This window comes from Lithobates pipiens, unplaced genomic scaffold, assembly GCF_037356315.1.
Source record: "Lithobates pipiens isolate NorthernLeopardFrog02 unplaced genomic scaffold, aLitPip1_a1.2 Scaffold_1, whole genome shotgun sequence".
NCBI classification, from domain to species: Eukaryota; Metazoa; Chordata; class Amphibia; order Anura; family Ranidae; genus Lithobates; species Lithobates pipiens.
The window spans coordinates 177,713,359-177,718,206 of NW_027507685.1; the positions used below are offsets into that span (position 1 = coordinate 177,713,359).

Below are 4,848 nucleotides of genomic sequence, written 5' to 3' on the forward strand. Positions count from 1 at the left end.
GCAGACTATTGCTCCTCTGCGTAACGCCTGCAGACCATTGCTCCCAGAAACTCCTCATCAAAGACCATGTAAAGATGAGGACTTCAACCATGACCATGTAAGGGTGAAGCTCCCATAAATATTCTCCTCCTGCACAAACATACTGTAGCACATTAATTTCTTGTTACATATTGTTCTGTATGCAAAAGAGCCCACTCTGAATAGTTTCTAATGCTGACTCTGATCCAGGCATGTACTGGCCATCGGGACTATCGGGAGATTCCCGGTGGGCCGATAGCTCAGTGGGCCGGTCAGGTGCAGTCCTGGATCTGCTCCTCTCTGACAATGAGTGATCGATTTCACTCCTGTCAGGAGGAGAAGCTTCCGTCATATGCTGGAGAGAGTAAGGCATTATGCTCCCTCCAGTCTGGAGGGGGAGAAAGACAGCCAGCCGATTTTCCTTCATCTCTCCCCTATCATTTGTTATCACATGACTGGAGAGAAGAAGAAGACAAGCTGCCTTCAGAACTGTGAGTACATGTGGGGGGAGGACACTGATGTAAGGGGGCTGGTGGTGGGACACTCTGATGTTGTCAGAAACCATGAATCAGACTGAGACAGAAATACAATTAAATCACACTTGTTTATTAATAAAAATAAAAAGGTAAATAGAAAAAGCGTAGTCAAGCATAGCCAGAGTCCAGTAACCAGATCGGGTAGTCAGCCAGTCCAAAGTTCAATAACCAGATTGGGTAATCAGCCAGGCCAACGTCAGGGATCCAAGTAGAGCAACTGCAAGCAGGATAAGGAGCCAGGAGGGATGTCAGCAAGCCAGTCTTAAAACAAACTGCAGGAGATTGTTCCTTGTGATGTGATGTGACCAACGCGAAGGCAAAGGTGAAGTGAGCTGGAAGGCTATAAGTAGGCAGGTCAGATGAGCATCATCGGGAACAGCTGGTAACTGTTAAGAGAGAAGAGAGCTGGCAATTAGCTGACAGCTGAGCGGCCAGTCCAGAGAAGGAAGGGCTAAGCCAGCCCTGACAGATGTAAGGGGGCTAGTGGTGGGGCACTCTGATGTTAGGGGGCTGCTGATGGGACACTCTGGTGTAAGAGGGCTGCTGATGGGGCACTCTGATGTAAGGGGGCTGCTGATGGGACACTCTGATGTAAGGAGGCTGCTGATGGGACTCTGATGTAAGGGGGCTGCTGATGGAACACTCTGATGTAAGGGGGCTGCTGATGGAACACTCTGATGTAAGGGGGCTGCTGATGGGTCACTCTGATGTAAGGGGGCTGCTGATGAGACTCTGATGTAAGGGGGCTATTGATGGGACTCTGGTGTAAGGGGGCTGCTGAGGGATTACTCTGATGTAAGGGGGCTGTTGATGGGACTCTGGTGTAAGGGGGATGCTAATGGGTCACTCTGATGTAAGGGGGCTGCTGATGGGACTCTGATGTAAGGGGGCTGGTGGTGGGACACTCTGTAGTAAGGGGGCTGCTAATGGGACACTCTGGTGTAAGGGGGCTGCTGATAGGACTCTGGTGTAAGGGGGCTGGTGATGGGACACTCTAATGTAAGGGGGCTGGTGATGGGACACTCTGGAGTAAGGGGGCTGCTGATGGGTCACTCTGATCTAAGGGGGCTGCTGAAGGGACACTCTGATGTAAGGGGGCTGCTGATGGGACTCTGATGTAAGGGGGCTGCTGGTGGTGGGACACTCTGAAGTAAGGGGGCTGCTAATGGGACACTCTGGTGTAAGGGGGCTGCTGATAGGACTCTGGTGTAAGGGGGCTGGTAATGGGACACTCTAATGTAAGGGGGCTGGTGATGGGACACTCTGGAGTAAGGGGGCTGCTAATGGGTCACTCTGATCTAAGGGGGCTGCTGATGGGACACTCTGGTGTAAGGGGGCTGCTGATGGGACACTCTGGTGTAAGGGGGCTGCTGATGGGACACTCTGGTGTAAGGGGGCTGCTGATGGGTCACTCTGATGTAAGGGCGCTGCTGATGGACTCTGATGTAAGGGGGCTGCTGATGGGACTCTGATGTAAGGGGGCTGGTGGTGGGACACTCTGATGTAAGGGGGCTGCTGATAGGACACTCTGATGTAAGGGGGCTGTTGATGGGACACTCTGATGTAAGGGGGCTGCTGATGGGACACTCTGATGTAAGGGGGCTGCTGATGGGACACTCTGATGTAAGGCGGCTGCTGATGGGACACTCTGATGTAAGGGGGCTGCTGATGGGACTCTGATGTAAGGGGGCTGCTGATGGCACTCTGGTGTAAGGGGCTGCTTATGGGTCACTCTGATGTAAGGGGGCTGCTGATGGGGCACTCTGATGTAAGGGGGCTGCTGATGGGACACTTTGATGTAAGGGGGCTGCTGATGGGATACTCTGATGTAAGGGGGCTGCTGATGGGACACTCTGATGTAAGGGGGCTTCTGATGGGACTCTGATGTAAGGGGGCTGCTGATGGGTCACTCTGATGTAAGGAGGCTGCTGATGGGACTCTGATGTAAGGGGGCTGGTGGTGGGACACTCTGAAGTAAGGGGGCTGCTAATTGGACACTCTGGTGTAAGGGGGCTGCTGATAGGACTCTGGTGTAAGGGGGCTGCTGATGGGTCACTCTGATGTAAGGGGGCTGCTGATGGGACTCTGATGTAAAGGGGCTGGTGGTAGGACACTCTGATGTAAGGGGGCTGCTAATGGGACACTCTGATGTAAGGGGGCTGCTAATGGGACACTCTGATGTGAGGGGGCTGCTAATGGGACACTCTGATGTAAGGGGGCTGCTACTGGGACACTCTGATGTAAGTGGGCTGCTAATGGGACACTCTGATGTAAGGGGGCTGCTAATGGGACACTCTGATGTAAGGGGGCTGCTGATGGGACACTCTGATGTAAGGGGGCTGCTGATGGGACACTCTGATGTAAGGGGGCTGCTGATGGGACACTCTGATGTAAGGGGGCTGCTGATGGGACACTCTGATGTAAGGGAGCTGCTGATGGGACACTCTGGTGTGAGGGGGCTGCTGATGGGACACTCTGGTGTAAGGGGGCTGCTGATGGGACACTCTGATTTAAGGGGGCTGCTGATGGGACTCTGGTATAAGGGGGCTGCTGATGTGTCACTCTGATGTAAGGGGGCTGCTGATGGGACTCTGATGTAAGGGGGCTGGTGGTGGGACACTCTGAAGTAAGGGGGCTGCTAATGGGACACTATGGTGTAAGGGGGCTGCTGATGGGTTACTCTGATGTAAGGGGGCTGCTGATGGGACTCTGATGTAAGGGGCTGGTGGTAGGACACTCTGATGTAAGGGCGCTGCTAATTGGACACTCTGATGTAAGGTGGCTGCTGATGGGACACTCTGATGTAAGGGGGCTGCTGATGGGACACTCTGATGTAAGGGGGCTGCTGATGGGACACTCTGATTTAAGGGGGCTGCTGATGGGACTCTGATGTAAGGGGGCTGCTGATGGGACTCTGGTATAAGGGGGCTGCTGATGGGTCACTCTGAAGTAAGGGGGCTGCTGATGGGTCGCTCTGATGTAAGGGGGCTGCTGATGGGACTCTGATGTAAGGGGGCTGGTGGTGGGACGCTCTGATGTAAGGGGGCTGCTGATGGGACACTCTGATGTAAGGGGACTGCTGATGGGACACTCTGATTTAAGGGGGCTGCTGATGGGACACTCTGATGTAAGGGGGCTGCTTATGGGACTCTTATGTAAGGGGGCTGCTGATGGGACTCTGATGTAAGGGGGCTGGTGGTGGGATACTCTGATGTAAGGGGGCTGCTGATGGGACACTCTGATGTAAGGGGACTGCTGATGGGACACTCTGATGTAAGGGGACTGCTGATGGGACACTCTGATGTAAGGGGGCTGCCGATGGGACACTCTGATGTAAGGGGGCTGCTGATGGGACACTCTGATGTAAGGGGGCTCATCTGGATGAAGTCCAGGGCCAAATTTCTGTCCCATTCCAGTCCTGCTCTGATCGGTTGCTGCTACTAGGCCAGAGCCCTGCAGTACCTCTCCCCATAGGCCTAGTAGTTTAATAGCATGTGCTGAATGGTGGACTACTGTTTCCAGCTAGCCCAGCTTGCAAATACTGTGCCCTCGGGCCACATCAATTTGACACTATTCCCCACAGTCTGTCATCTTATCCAGGACTTCTTATCAATGACTGTGTAATGATGAGGACTTAACCAATGACCGTGTAAAGGTGAAGTTCCCTCACACACTTCCTGGCATGTCTCTACATCCAGCCGCCGACTGTGGTACACTCACCGACCTTTCTCTGTCCCGAGTCCATGATGGAGAACTTAACCGGACCATACGTTCTGACAGCTTCTCCTGCCCCTCTGCTCCAGGAATTCCTCATCAATGGCCGTGTAATGATGAGAACTTCACCAATGACCGTGTAAAGGTGAAGTTTACTCACAGTTCCACAGCCTCCTCCTGCGATCGGCGCACACCCCCCCCCCCCCCTCCTGCTGCAGTCTAGTACTCCATTCTTCACTTCACCCAGCCGACAACTCCTCCGAGTGGCCTGTTACCTCAGGTTATATAGGAGGCTTGCCCCTTGCCAGTTCCAGTTGGGAATTGGTCAGGGCTCCCACATGAGCTGCCTGCCACTAAAGACCTAGGCCCTGCCCCTCGTCCAGAACATTCTCCCTGGAAGCAGGGGAGGTGCTTCAGCACAGGTGGTCAAACCCACTGCTACACTAACCACTCCGTGCCCCCCAGATCAAAACAGACAGGCCTAGCTCAAAGCATAGGCCTGCCGAAATTTACCTGTGCTGACAGTTTCCCTAGCAAAAATCCTATCCTAGCACCTAGCTATGGTAGAAAGTGCTACATA

At 53.6% G+C, this 4,848-nt stretch overlaps 1 long non-coding RNA gene across 1 annotated transcript; it reads right to left on the bottom strand.

The window, feature by feature from the left end:
• Positions 1-603: 603 nt before the first annotated feature.
• Positions 604-4,493, bottom strand: LOC143988691 (uncharacterized). The gene is made up of 2 exons (XR_013276896.1): positions 4,275-4,493; positions 604-940 (listed from the first exon to the last, which is right to left on the bottom strand). It is a non-coding gene; the product is annotated as an uncharacterized LOC143988691 (long non-coding RNA).
• Positions 4,494-4,848: the final 355 nt, after the last annotated feature.